The sequence below is a fragment of the Pelmatolapia mariae genome, linkage group LG18 (assembly GCF_036321145.2).
Source record: "Pelmatolapia mariae isolate MD_Pm_ZW linkage group LG18, Pm_UMD_F_2, whole genome shotgun sequence".
In the NCBI taxonomy this organism is placed as follows: domain Eukaryota; kingdom Metazoa; phylum Chordata; class Actinopteri; order Cichliformes; family Cichlidae; genus Pelmatolapia; species Pelmatolapia mariae.
Window position 1 is genome coordinate 599110 of NC_086243.1, and position 15475 is coordinate 614584.

The following is a 15475-nucleotide window of genomic DNA, read 5'->3' on the forward strand; positions in this document are numbered from 1 at the left end:
CCACTGATGGTGGCAGCGACCTATGTGCAGGAACCAAACCCCACGCCTGGCTTTGTTGTGACAGATCCCCAGAAAGTCACTAGCATTAGATCAGACTGCTGTCTGTTGAAGCTAGCGTCGAGCTATTTTGATTAGATCACAGGGACAGAGCAAACAAACTAGTCAATGACTTGAGCAACTCTGCAGTTCCAGGTGTCCACAGGTGTCTTTAAAACCTCTCTAACCCCATTTCAACTGGACTGGAAGACAAAACATAAGACTGAAAGCCAATGGATATGAAACATTAATGAAAAAGATATTTGAGTTTATTTATCATTTAAAATTAAAGAAAGACAAACTGACTGACTGTTCGACTTAGTGCTGGGCGATATGACGATATATATCGTGTGGACGATAGAAAAGTGTCTATCGTGCCATTTGTCTTCTATCGTTTCTATCGTTTCTAACCCTAATTTTATAAATTATTACATAAAATATATCATTAACCCTTTACAACCGGTCGGAGCAGGCACACTCCGTTTTGCCTAACTATTTTTAAATCCCTGTAGAACTGGAACCACGTAAGGTAGCACAATAATTGTTTTTGCATATGAAACCGTAGGAGTTGTACTTACATCTTATTCCATTAGCTTGCCCTAGGTCACGGTTTCCTTCCACATATAGCTTTGCAAAAATTGCATAAAAAGCACTTCCAGCAACAAAAATATAATATTCCAGAAACAGGCTTTGCCGATCTGATCAGCTGTTCATAACACTTCCTATGTTGGAATATAAGTCAGCGCGAACTATCGCATGTCCGCCATTACCTGTCCGAAACCGGAAGTGACGTCATTTTCGCGGAAAATTTAGTTTTTTACCTTCAAAGCCTATGTTGGTGTTTTTAAAAGTCATGTTTGACTTTATGCTCTTCTGTTTCGTTTCTGGGATGCTTAGAAGTCAAATTACACTGTTGGAAATAGTTTATTTTGATGCACATGCTGTGTTTTTGCAAATTTGCATTATAATATTTATTTTCATTTTTCCTGTAGTATATTAAAATTAGTGTATCTCAAACATAAAACTATGAAGACACTCAAAATAAATTTCTCGTGGTTGGAAACTATTTTGTGCAACTTTTTTGTATTTACAGTTTTGAGGGATAAACCTCTTAAATTTCTCTAACTAGAAATATATGTAAAAAACAAAACAAAAACGATTTTCAATTTTTTTGTAGTTTATTGCACTTTTTTGCAATTTATGTAGTTTCTATGGACTTAATGCATACATATTATTAAAATTTGGGCTATAACGGTTGTATTGATGTATAGCAACTTGAAATGCTCCCACAAATGGCACTACAGCATGTAAAATGTAAAGATAAGCTCTGGCGTACTTGGTTCTATGGTTGGTCTTAAAGGGTTAAATAGCCTGTGCAAATATATTAGTGTTGTCTTCTCACTATACATACTCTGAACTTTATGCAAGAGAAAATAAAGTACAAAAAAATGATATTTTTCGCAAAGAAACTCTCGCTTGTGGTTTTGCGACATGGTGCTGCTTTAAGTGCACCCGGATTTACGACATGCTTTACGGTAACTCAAAACAAAGACTGCACCCTCTCCACTCGCTGTTTACAGACTTCATACTTTCCAGATGACCACAGGTCAGGTGGTATATCGTGATATATATCGTTATCGTGATATAAAAGAATTCATATCGTGATAAATATTTTTTCCATATCGCCCAGCACTAGTTCGACTGGATCCCTGCATTTCTTTGGCTCTTTCTGGTTTCCTTATTAACTTCCATTATATTCGTCTATGTCGAGTCTTCAGTTCTTGTTTGTCTAGTTCAGGCTTTGAGGGTTGCTTTTAGTTTCCTGTCACGTTCCATTTCTGTGTTTGTCCTTCATCTTCCATGTTTCCCTGTCTTATCCTCCTCTCCCTCCATGTGTAAAATGCCATTCCAATGTCAGTTATGTCTCCCTTCCTGTTTTATTTTGGTAGCACCTCTGTGCCTTTCTCCTGTTCCTCACTGTGCCACAGCTGTGTAACCTCTGGGTTCCTTATGTACCATGTGTCTTTGCATATTAGGAGTCTCTGACACCCCCACTGTATTCTTGCTTTTGAACTTATTCTCTGGACATCAGCATAAAATGCTCATGTTGAGTTAAATTTCTGCATCATGCATTTGGCTCTGCAAAATTAATCACACAGCATATTATGACGGCTCCAAACCAAAACACGATACCTGACACAGATGCACAAAGTGCTGTGCTCTCATGCAAGGTTACATGGAGCCACGGCCATGCTCAGGGTTGAATTTAGAACAACAACACGCTCAGCAAATGCAAAGGGCACAAAACATCATACATCAGCCCCCGAGGAGCAGACACAGCTATTACCCTTCCATCTGTGATGTACTCAAGCAACTCCCAGCCCTTTGGAGAGGGGAAGCAGCAGCCCTGAGGGATGGTAATGTGGAAAAGTCAAGAAGGCATGTGACAAGGAAACATAATGATAAATGGGAAAGTGCACATTTTTCAGCAGAAATACACCAGTGACAAAGAGGACGAGATCTAGCATCCAGGTGTGATCACATGCTCCAAAGTCCCGACAAGCACTTTACGGTTCACTCTCCCCTCTTTAATCTAGAGTCAATATTAAATGAGCAGCTGTCACTGTTTGATCACATGAGGTAACAAAGTGCACACGTCTTGCAGCCATTGGTTAGCTATGAAAAGGACCTGCCTGAGTAAATTTGGAGGAAGACATGGCTGACAGATGGGTGGCTGTGGCTCACAGCTTGGTGGTTCTGCTCCAGTCTACATGCCAAACACAACTGGGCAAGACACGAACCCCAGTTTCTCTCTGATGCATCTACTGGAGTATGAAAGGCTGTGAATGGTTGATAAGCGCTTTGTGTGCTCCAGGAGAAGAGACAACCAGCCCAAATCTCTTTCTTATAACCAAGCAGGTCATAAATATGGAGAAAGCTGAGGAATCGGAGTGATTTTAACCAGGATACATCCTTCCTACACATGTGGAACAAATAAAACACAAATGTGTAGGACTGAGTTCTTGCATTTAAATCAATAGTAAACAGACCGGTTCTGATACATCACTTTTCTGCTCCACTTGAGAGCATTGAAAGTACATGATACGACACGCCTCATTCACCTGGTCATAGTTCTCATGACTCTTCACAATCTAGTGAAGTGAATCACTCTGAATGTGACAAACTGTATTTACTTACAGCAGTTAGAAGCCTGCAGAGTCGTGTTTTTAATGCACTGAGGGTCTAAAGATCATGGACATGATCATTTGTGCCATTTTGCATCCTGTATCAGTGATGCTGGAAAAAAAAAAATACTTCATGCATGTATTATTCTCAACTATTGTGATTCGTTACCATCAGGTTCTTTTAAAAACTCCCTGAAAAGCCTTCAGTTAATCCAAAATGCTGCAGCAAGAGTCCTGACAGGGACTAGAAAGAGAGAGCAGATTTCTCCTGTTTTGGCTTCCCTTCATTGGCTTCCTGTTAAATCCAGAATTCAAAATCCTGCTCCTCACATACAAGGTCTTAAATAATCAGGCCCCATCTTATCTTAATGACCTTGTAGTACCATATCACCCTATTAGAGCACTTCACTCTCACACTGCAGGCTTACTTGTTGTTCCTAGAGTATTTAAAAGTAGAATGGGAGGCAGAGCCTTCAGTTTTCAGGCCCCTCTTCTGTGGAACCAGCTTCCAGTTTGGATTCAGGAGACAGACACTATCTCTACTTTTAAGATTAGGCTTCAAACTTTCCTTCTTGCTAAAGCATATAGTTAGGGCTGGCTCTCTAACTATGCTGTAAAAGGCTGAGCCTACTGGGGGCTTCCAATGGTGAACTGAGCATTTAAATTTGTCAAGTTTGATACAGTTTTGACTTTGTCTCCTTGTCTCTTTGTCTCTGGACAAGAGTGGTGACGTCCATGACACAGTCCACTGTTTGTACGTGGGATAACATAAGATTGCAGAGACCTGGTAGCAATGCCCTCAGTAAAATTGAGTACAACATTAGGAGGTCTGTTGATAGAGGTAACTGTATACTTGGTTAGGCTGAAATGGAACAAACGGGCAGAGTTTAAAACCAATGGCTGCACAAATCTGTTACAAAGAAAGAAAAAGCCAGAACTAAATTTGGGATTGCAGTTATTTGTGTTATACACCAGGAGGCAGTGTGTAAGTCGGTGCTAAAACCATGTTACTAATGTTATAAAGAAAATAGTTTACCAAGACAAAAGCACTGACACACTGACGGACGGGGTTTTCACTTTTCCACAACATGTTGACAGCCTGGGCAAAGTGCTAACACCAGGATTAGAGCACATTTGAATTTTTGGTTTGTTTGCTTTGGGTTTTTTTATGAACAAGTTCTCAGATGCATTTCTGCTTCAAACACTGAACATGACCTTAATGCATCTGTTAAAGCTCCAAAGAGACGATATTTCTCTCACTCAACAAGAAAAACCCTGGAAAAGCTGCAGATGGAGTCATTAAACTACGAGTCAAATAGCAACAGCACTTTACATAACATTCTAAATATTTGAAGTTTTGCAAAAAAATGAATAGTTTGTTCACGATTGTTTTTGTTAAATAAATAGTAATAAAATGTTAGCATTTTTCCTATGCTTATTCCACACATGCATTGCCTAGTTCCATCTACTCTTATTAATAGCAGTTTATAAAGAGATCAGTTTATTCGAGCAGTGTTCCACGACAGTCCAGTTTCTCATGTAGCCCTCTGAGCCCACTCCTGGGCTACAGGGACCACTGCCCCATGTGTCAGGGATGTCGAGGGAAGGGTCAGGAAAAGCATTAACCACCAAACAAAAATGGCTGCTTTTGGACCCAGCAGTTCTTGGGATTCCCCTGCAGGTAAATACCTGGACCTCACACGCATTCATGTGTTCACCTAATCAACTTGGAGCTATGTTTGGACTTATCAAAGTACACCTAAGTTTCCCTATGTTGACAAAGTACCAACTCTAGTTGCACACTCTGTAAAAAAGACAGGAAAATGGGGGTATTATCTCCAACAATTAGTCAAACTATGAAAATGTTTTTGGAGACCAAAAGCACCTATTCTATTCTGGGCCAGAGTTTTTTTCTAAACGTCACACTGCCTTTGGATTTACTACAGCAGCGGTCCCCAACCTTTTTTGCGCCACGGACCGGTTTATGCCTGACAATATTTTCACGGACCGGCCTTTAAGGTGTCGCGGATAAATACAACAAAATAAAACTAGTACCGGTACCGAAAAAAAGAAGATTTATTCATAACACACGTGAAAAGACCCAGGAAAACCGAGTTAACGATAAAAACGATAACAAAATAACGCTGAAAACCGATAAAAACCCTGAAAACCATACATTTCACACCTGAGCCTCAACTCTCGCGGCCCGGTACCAAGCGACTCACAACCTCCGAGGCCCGGGGGTTGGGGACCGCTGTACTACAGCATGAAAAACTCTTCTACATCTACGTGCTGTAAAATAGAGGCAAACGTAGTATTACGTGCTTTAATTAAGTGAATTATGCAACATAAGGAAGGATGGAGAGCGTGGGACGAAGCAGGTTAGACATGGAGTGTTTTAACAGTCACTGAGCTTGATGTAAAGAGACATATTACCTCTACGGAGCTGTTACAGATCATATAGAAACGAGGGGGGAAAAATATCTGATTTTGCACTGCTCCAGTAGTGAGCATGCCGTGTCCTTTTTGAGATTCATTCACAGTCATTGCAGGTATAAAAAAAACACAAGAGAGCTGGAGAAAAGTGGGGTAAAACACCAAGAGTGGAGTGGTTAACTAACAATGAACTAAACATTTTTTCAGAAATGTGATTACTCCATCTGGGTGAATTTCCAGTGTTTAACATATTGTTTCATATGTCATGTTGGTCTTGTTGTTCTTTCCCGATCTGTGCCAGCTAAACAAAGACATCTCAGTATAAGCTGTTTTAGTGTTTTCAGGTCTTCATCACACTAACCAGATGCTCATCTCCCGCTGTCACCACAGTGGAATCTTTTTCCATCCATCCGTTTGCAGCACACTGTCTTGACTTGCTTGTATAGTTTCCTGTGCTAACCCTAACCCTGGAATGTGCAAAGGGAGGACTGAAAACGATGCACAGTGAGGACAGAGTGTACTCTGCATGTGGCTTAGTCGTTTGTCTCAGCATACAGCACATGGGGCCCTCACTGGCCTTTGAGTTATCACCTTACTCAATCATAAAGTACGTTAAGATGTGACAACGAATATTTCATTTTTTTTGCACCTCACATGTTATTTCCAAAAAATAAACTAAAACGAGAGTGAATGAGATTAAACAGAAGACTGCACTGGCTCAGCGACGGGCCTAAAACTACAACAACCATGGAGGATAGCTTTTCTATAGGATAGAGGAGAGCCCCGGGAGCCACGTATGAGCCCACCGCGGATACTGACACGTGAGCAGAAAGTGACGGGGATAAACTGGGGGCGGGGTGCCCGCAGTCCACACTGACTGGCCCAACAGGCCTACCAGCATCACCAACGCAACGCAATGAAGCCTCACGAGAGACGGCTAACGTTATCTGTCGCGTGCGAGGCAGTGTTGCCCGGTAATCCCGGGAGCTAGAGTCGCCATGGTGAACCGACCGACCTGAAGGCTGGATGAAGCGGGCGTGTCAGGCAGACCTGCGCTGTTGCGATAATGTACAACTATCCGCGCTGGAGGCAGGGCTACCCAACAAAAGCACTAAGGTGTCGCTTAGCCAGCAGTCTCTCAACACCGACTCCTGAACGACGGCTAAACCATCCCCGTACGGAGCAGTTAGCTAGAATGAAATAACAGAGCGACAGCCAATCAACGTTCAAAGGCCTCCCAGTGAAAGCTGGCGGCTACATCATCCCAGCCAACGCTATCGTGACAGAATCAAACCCACCTTTTGGTTTTGGGTTCCCTTTGCTGCCCTTCTTTGACACCATAGCTGACTCCTTGGTTGCAGGACCGGAAACGTCCGATAGAAGACGGGAACGACCGGTGCTTGTTGAAAGCGGAGAAAAGAAATCAAAATTTCTGCTCCTATCTGATAAAACTCGCAACCAAAGAAACCCCGCCCGCTTTACCACTGACGGCTCTCTCTGCCAATGAAAGCCTTGTTACACAAAGATGGGCGGGGTTTGGAAATGTTCTGACCAATGGGTATCGAGAAGCCTTAGGCTTATTCAGCCGTGTGGATAGTCTTATCTTTGCCCCTCCTCCCTCGCTGCTTTGGAACGTGGCAATATGGTAGATTCCCCCTCACTGCGATGTTTATTCCACTCACTATTTAAACATCTAAATGTCAAAAATATGAGCATAAAACATTTCTCTTAACAACAGCGTAAAGATCTGTGGCTTTTAAAATCAGTGTTTACAAGCAAAACAACGAAAAACAGCAGCAATAATGAGCACATTCAAATAGTTTCTGCTGGATATTTGATCACAGTGCTAACATATTACGTTTTAAAATACATGATATTCCATAGTACTGTATAACCAGTGTTCTATTACATGAAGAAACAATTAGTAAACAGTCATACTAATAGTAAATAGCATAATACTACATTTACTAATGCAATGGTTTCAGTCAGCCAGATATTTTGCTAATAATTTAATTGGCCAGTCTGACCCCGGAGGCAGCACAAGCGATAACTCAGTGGACTCGTTAACTCATTTCTGTTTTTGTCGTTTAAATGCACTGAATACATTGACACGTTTACATATGCACCTCCTACCAGTGCGTGGCGGTACTGTACCAATTCATCGTTTGCCAACTGCCAATAATTCAATAACGAAGAAGAAAAGTCAGCCACTGAGTATCCCAGGTGCATCGCTGTTTATACAGGATGTCACAGGAGATGCAGATGCATCCCTCAGCAAACCATCTCAAATATTTCCTTGTACAGGTATAAATCCACACTGTAACATGTATGTTGTCACTAACATGGCTGGACACATGCTGCACAGTTATTTGTCAACAGAAATTCTTTGGATTGAGCAGCATTGCCACAGCCACACTGTGGTGCAACATAAATATGTTGTCATAACTCAGGGGCGTCGAACTCCAGGCCTCGGGGGCCGGTGTCCTGCAGGTTTTAGATGTGTCCTTGATCCAACACAGCTGATTCAAATGGATAAATGACCTCAACATGTCTTGAAGTTCTCCAGAGGCCTGGGAATGAACTAATCATGTGATTCAGATGTGTTGACCCAGGGTGAGATCTAAAACCTGCAGGACATCAGCCCTCGAGGCCTGGAGTTGGACACCCCTGTCATATCTGCTGTAGGCTGACGAGTCAGATTTGGACATCTGTGATATCAGTGATTCCTGAAGAAGCCAGTCATGCCCAACGTGCGCTTCGACAGGAAATCTATGTCATAGCCTACCCTGTGACCTACGTCGTGACCTGATGTACACCCGAGAATTTTAAGCACACGTCGGATTGATGCAGCCCACAGCTGTTGTGACTGGCCTGTTAAGTACTGTTGATTCATGCTGTGCATTTGTTCCACCCAGTTTTGGATTTAATCAGTGAGAGAATAACAATCATAACCTCAGCATAAAGAATGATAACATCAGTATAAGGATTCGGTAGATTCCTGGGTGACAGTGGTGAAACCATCAAAATTCACTGGAGCGAACGTACAAAAAAGCATAAATCCCCAGTAAGAGGTTGCTTCTCCTGGGCACGTGTCAGTTGTTGCAATAATAAAAAGTGGATAAAAACGATGAGAAATTCATTAATTAGCTGCTGAAAATGCCTTTTAAATATTCACAGGTGTGTGATCTATAGACATATAACATGTGTACGTCCAGCCTGTCACAGCGCCCAACTTTGCACTAAACAGTTTTATGAGATTTTTCTGGTCAGCGCAGACAGAATAACCCAGACCTTGTATGTGCTCACAGATGTTCTCAACTTCTCTAGCCTCAATGTTTGAACACAGCTGTGGACTGATGTGATCACCATGTGGAGCAGTGATCTGTATCTGAGCACTGATCAAACTGCCTGAGTTCTGGGAGAAACTTTTCAAACCACGAGTTCTTACATGGATCTCTCAGGTTTCACTTCAAATAGCAAATGGAGGTTCTGAATTCATTTCATCTACCTGTCCATTTTCTGCCACGACTCAGGGTCTGGATCACAGGGGGAGCAGCCCATCTCACCAGTCACCCATGCATTCCCAGGCCAGATGGTCTACCCTGGGCCTCCTGGTAGGGCCTGCCTGCAACATCTCAGCCACGAGGCATCCTATCAGATGCCCGAACCTTTTAACTCGGCTCCTTTGGATGTGAGGGATTTGCGGCTCTACTCTGAGTCCCTCCTGAATTCATGAACTCGTCAGCACCTTCGGTTCTACATTGTGCTCAGTGGAGTAGAACAGTACGGCCTCTCCTTTCAAACTTGGAGGTGGTATTTCTCATTCCCGCTGCTTCACAGTCAGCTGTGAGACAGTCCTTCAGGTCACCACCTGAAGAAGCAAAGTGAAGCACAGCATCCACAAAATGTGGCCCCCAATTTATCCTGTCCATAAAAATGTTGAGGAGCAGCCGTGGTGAAGTCCATGTATGCTGGTTAGGCAAAATCCCACACTCAAATATCTATAAGAGGATACGGTGACCTTCTATGACCACAACGAAAGCCGCTTTGTTCCTCCTGAGTGTGAGGTCTGGCTCTCCTGGATCCTGTCACAGAACCTTCTCAGGGAGGCTGCGTTGGAATTTGCACACAAAATCCTTAAAAGCCCACAACAGACTTTTTGCCAATCAGCTTCTTTCTCAAAAAACAAAAACCCAGCAGTGTTTACATTTTCACACCAAATTCACATCATGTTTTAATAAGAGATTTTTGGAATTACATCCAGTGATACCAAATTTGTTTAAGTTCAGTTCAATTCAGTGTTATTTATATGGCACCAAATCACAACAACAGTCGCCTCAAGGCGCTTTATATTGTAAGGTAGACCCAACAATCATATGACCCCCTATGAGCAAGCACTTTGGTGACAGTGGGAAGGAAAAACTCCCTTTTAACAGGAAGAAACCTCCAGCAGAACCAGGCTCAGGGAGGGGCGGGGCCATCTGCTGTGATTGGTTGGTGTGAGAGAAGGAAGACAGGATAAAGACATGCTGTGGAAGAGAGACAGAGATTAATAACAGATATGATTCAATGCAGAGAGGTCTATTAACACATAGTGAGTGAAAAAGAAACACCCAGTGCATCATGGGAATCCCCCAGCAGCCTACACCTATTGCAGCATCACTAAGGGAGGATTCAGGGTCACCTGGTCCAGCCCTAACTATATGCTTTAGCAAAAAGGAAAGTTTGAAGCCTAATCTTGAAAGTAGAGATAGTGTCTGTCTCCTGAATCCAAACTGGAAGCTGGTTCCACAGAAGAGGGGCCTGAAAACTGAAGGCTCTGCCTCCCATTCTACTTTTAAATACTCTAGGAACAACAAGTAAGCCTGCAGTGTGAGAGCGAAGTGCTCTAATAGGGTGATATGGTACTACAAGGTCATTAAGATAAATAATCAGGCCCCATCTTAAGACAGTTACTGCAGTTACTCTGGCTTTCAGGAAAGACAAACATGATAAGTGAAAATAATTGTTGCTTGCACCCTACAGTGGAACAATCTGAAGTACAGCAGGTAAGTAAATCTATTTCTATATATGCTATTGACATGAAATCATTTTCAGTTAGTTGCACAATTGTTTTGCAGTTACTGGTAGATTTCAGCCGGTGTCAGCATGGTCCATGCCTTTTTGTATGCTCAATACTTTTCCTTGTGTCATTTCTCACTATTGCACATAACTTCACTTATGGTCATCTGTGATTTGACATCTGGTGAGAAGTTTTTTAATTAAAATAATGTTTTTAATTTTTAGGTGTAGCTCTCTTACGCCCCCTGCTGACAGCACAGACAGACACTGTTCCAGGATGACCTGGATTTCCATGACCCATTGTAACACACACAAAAAGATTCTAGGTCTGACCAACTGTCTCAGCTGTGGGCAAATAGATGACAGTCAATAAAGTTCTAAAAGGTAATTTATTGACACAATAATCAAAAGAGAAAAGATAAAACAGTCCAGTGTCACATTTGCAGATCAAGTAAAAAACACACAGTCCCAAGGCCAGAGCCAGCTATGCTACAACACCAGTTGCACTCCACATGTTGACTTCAACAGGGTTAGCAGTTGTCCTCTGAGACCCACCACCCTGTAAGCAGATAGCGGCTGTATCCCAATTCAGGGTCTGCAGCCTTAACGGTCCTCAAGGGCCGCGTACTCAAAGACCGCTAAGGCTGGAAGTGCAAGGCTTGTAGGCTTGTGAAATGGGACGGTCTAGTCTCCGTGGCGCTGCCCAGGTTGCCTAGCAACCATGATACTAACAGCTGGAAACGTTTCATACAGCTTTGTTTGACAGAAATGAAGGAGAACATATTTTGTTCATTTGTTTCTACACGAGCTTTGTGTGATTTGATAAGTATCTGAGGCTGAGACCACAGGACTGTAAAACATGATTGTTGGGCTTCATTTCTGTACTGAACAGTCATTTAAGATTAGCTAGTAAATAACAATTAGCTGATGTTGTTCATGAGACTAAAGTCATCTCACTCTGGTAATGTAAATATAATATGGCCAATATTATAGTTATTATATTAATCATTATTATTACAGCAGTGAGTTTGAACTCTGTGTCTAATACTGAGCTTCAGTAAAGATTCAAGTTGCAGTTATTTATATTTCCTGTCACCTTAAATCTTCACTCAAAGACAAGTACCTTTGACAGTGTGTATATAGATGTATTATATATATAAGAGACAAATATTGTTTTTAATATGTTGGCATTATTACATTTGGCTCAATGCTTACATATATGTGTAAAAAGGAATGTACGAGCTGTGAAAACTGTTTCTGATAGAATGAAGAGTAGACTGATATATTAAATATTCCTTTATTGGGTGAGAAAATCAGACCATGTCATAACTGCTTTAAGTCATACAGAATAGATATCAGAGCCTTAAACAGGCTGACTTCTGCTAAATGGGTCAAACTGGGCAGAAAGTAAACAAACACATAACATCCTTATAGAATATGATGTAACACTATAGATCAACTTACCTCAGAATATATAAAGCATATAAACAATTACAGCAATATGATGCAACAAACACAGCAGTGCTACTAATCCAAAATACTCAAAGCTTCATAGAACTGAAACAAACATTTATTTTTAGCTCCATTCTGCTGCTGATACATACTTTAGGTTTCTGAATATTAAACTTGTTGCTGCCTTTCATAGTGTGTAACTTGAAGGCCCTGAGTACTTTCTCCCACACTGAAAACACTGGAATGATAACATTATCTGAACATTACCTAATAAGACTGATTCAGGACAGACAATTAGTTATGTTAAACTTTCCTAGCAGTCCTTCACAAACAGGGAACAGTCTGTCTATTCTCTCCATCTGTCAGCTGCTGCTGGCTCTTCCTCCTCTTCCTCACACACTGCTGAGTTTGTCCTGGTGGATCATCAGGGGTGCAAAGCCTCACAGATGATGTGCAGCAGTGGGTCCCTCAGTCTGTCCTCACTCTGGACACTTGCAGTTGTCACACATGGAAATCAAATGTGTGATAAGCTGCAGGATTCAAACACAAGTGTAACTTATAAACACATGTTCATACTTTTATTCCACAATCAGAGAGAAAGAAACAGAGAGAGAGTGCAGGACAGACAGACAGGTGACAGTCTCAGGTGTACACACTGCTACAAAACAGCACAAGAGAAGGAGGATTTAGTGTTTGTGTTATTACGAGTGCTAAACAAGAAGAGTTCCCAGATGGTACAGTGGACACATGTGTGACTCCTGTGATTAAAGCATCTTTCTTTCAGCTTAACGAGTGAACCGTCATCTCGTTCAAACACACGTTAAAGTCCGTTTGGCTCGACACCACCGAACAGAGGCAGCAATATAACATAGCTAACATTAACAGTGCAGTGAATCCTGCTTGTGCCGTGATATTCAGGACTGCAAACCGAGCAGCATCACTGACTTTCAGCTTGTTGTGTTTGTGGATATATGACTGACTTTAATTATCCATAAAATCATCACATTCTCTGTAACATTAAGGTCGACTATTGAACGGCGTATAAAGTAAAGGCTTTAAAACCAAGTTAGTACAAACATCACTAATGTCACATAACTTTGCCGACATGTGACCAACAGTAATGTTTTAATGTTCTTCGTTATTAAACATTTGCACATAAGTGACATAATATTCAGTACTTACTTTTAAAAGTTTACTCTTCGGCCGCCCCGCTTCCACCGTTTTTTTCGGCAAAATTATCCACACCACCGCCGCGCTATGAAGTCTGGGATATGTTGGGCCATGAAGGATACACACACCCATCCTTAAAATTCAGGGAAATGAAGGACGCATTTGAGGGCCGCATTTCGAGCAGAACTTTGAATTGGGACAGCCTTCGTCGCGTCGCTGTGACGAAGGCTGCGGCCTTTAAGGCTGCAGACCCTGAATTGGGATACAGCCAGCCAGTGGTCACTCCAGCCTCTGCAACTCAGCTGCCTTTAGGCTGTGGCATATAATAGGCCCTGGCCTGCACAGAGAGACAAAATAACACACTCACTATATAATTCACAGCGCACAACCCATCCATCCCAAACATATCAGGTTTCATCACATTACATACCTGCACAGAGAGAAAAAATAACACAGCAGTGTTTGTAGTGTGGGCTATAAGTAGACTAGTGTATCAGTGCAATCAATTACAGCTGCCTCTAATTAGTCCAACCCCAGTATGTCCAGTATATGTACTCAGTACGTGAGATCAGTTTACTTGGATCATTCAGTTCAAGTCAGTTTAATTTATTTATGCAGCAGCAAATCACAACAACAGTCACCTCGAGGTGCTTTTTATTATAAGGTAGACCCTACAATAATACAGCAGTCAGGTAGGTAGCCACAATAAGGAGACACTGCCCCCCAGTGGACGGATCTGATTGACAATAAACATTTATTTTACATGTTTAATGTGCATGTACTCACAGCTCTACTGGAGCAAGCATGAGCACACTGTCTTCTTTTAAAGATGTGCACATGGTCTCACACAGTACTCACTAAACCAGCCTGGTTCTACGGATTTCCTCCCAGAAGAATCCGATTTACACTGTCAGTGAAATCAGATTTGGATGGATTGAAACAACCAGTGCCAACGACAGTCGTGCTGTTCTAAGTCAGACTATATGCTATGTGTACAAATGAGCTGACTATATTTAGAGTCCACAAGATTGGAAAAAAAGCTAAAAGAAACGAACACATTGCACCGACTGAAAACACAGAGCTCGGTCTCGTCACAGGATCCTGTAGTTTTCAGACTCTAAACGTAATAAAAAAGCACATTACACTGCATTAAGTTAAAATGATGAACTTGCTCTGAGTATGTTGTAACTACAGTACCAAAACTACAGTCCATCCATTCATTTGAAGTTATGGGATTTCTCTACAGTGTGGGCTGAGCCAGATAAAAACGTTCTTGCAGCCTCTTACATTTGTTGAATTTGCAAAGTTAACAAGTTTTCTTTTAGAGGCTAAAATGAGATATGTGTGGTTTTCAAAATAAAAGCCCCAAGTTGTTGCAGAAAGTTAGTAGTATGCATAAAAGTATGATAGCCATAAAAATGTTTCCTGGATGTTACAAGCAGAAATATACTGACTTTCAAAATAAAACCGCAATGGATCTTAGGCTATTTTTAAAATAATACATCTACCCTCAAAAACAAGTTCTTTAAAGTTTATTATGTATTTTTAATAACACTATTGTATTATTACCAGCCTGCGAGTCTGACTGGAGCTGTAGGTGAGGCGACTAGCACACAGAAGAGCACGATAGCCTTTGTACCACATTGGAAAGTTAGATATGTGGAGAAGAGTGCAGTGGGAGCACAGCAGCATGTGGCCATGACCGGAGACACATCAGCACACAGAGAGAAGGACAGACAGGACAGAACACACAGGAACCCTAGACCTTCTTGAATGTTCTTAAAAAGGTCGTTAGCAGCAGCTGTCCAGGTGTTCTCCGGTCCTAGTACCTGAATATTTTCCTTGTTACTATTCCAGAAAGCTGCTTAGAGAAAACTTGCCTAATAGAGTTCAGAGTTCATGTGTTGAAGACAAATACCAAATATTGACTTTCAGGCTTGTCATAATTGTACAAACACTGATTTGCCTTATGTGCTGTATTTCCACGTATGTTTGCACATAAAAAACAGCTGTTTCCCACGCTGCCGTGGAATGGGACGTGACAGCAGCACATGTGAAACACACAAAAATGCATCTGAAATTCATCATGGAAGATTTAATCCAGCTGTTAAGCAGGTTCAGATGAAATGCTGCCA